Genomic DNA, 523 nt, shown 5'->3' with positions numbered 1-523 from the left:
CCCTTAAGGGGATATGCAGAGGTAATTTTTGGAAAAATTACAGGATGTTCCTTAAAAAATGACAACAAAGGATGTTTTGGATATTGATTATCAATCGCTCCATCGAAACCACATTGTAAAATAGCCCAATCATCTATAGTGCCACACAAAATCTTAATCTGATGACTAGAGTCATCACTATAGGGCACTCTAATCATGGCAGGAGCAATTCCAAAAAACTGCAAACATTGTTGTAGCCTTAAAAACCATTTAAGGCTAGAGCAACAACTGCAGTGGGGTAATTAATGCTCTATGGTTTTAGTTGGGGAAACTTTTGGATATATCCATAATAATGGTCCTTCTTGCCATAATAATCCTGTAGGTTGGCCATAGGTGGCAAATATACATAACATGATGGATTGACCTTCCTGCCATCTTTGTAGAAAGGCACTCTGTAGCCTTTCCTCTACTTTACATAAGGCTCTCCTTGCTTCATCTGTCAATTGCCTAGGGGAATCAAGGGCCGAATCTCCTATCAAAATAT

Source organism: Mastomys coucha, unplaced genomic scaffold, assembly GCF_008632895.1.
Source record: "Mastomys coucha isolate ucsf_1 unplaced genomic scaffold, UCSF_Mcou_1 pScaffold21, whole genome shotgun sequence".
In the NCBI taxonomy this organism is placed as follows: domain Eukaryota; kingdom Metazoa; phylum Chordata; class Mammalia; order Rodentia; family Muridae; genus Mastomys; species Mastomys coucha.
The sequence above is the reverse complement of the archived record's forward strand: the minus strand, read 5'-3'. Positions refer to the sequence as shown.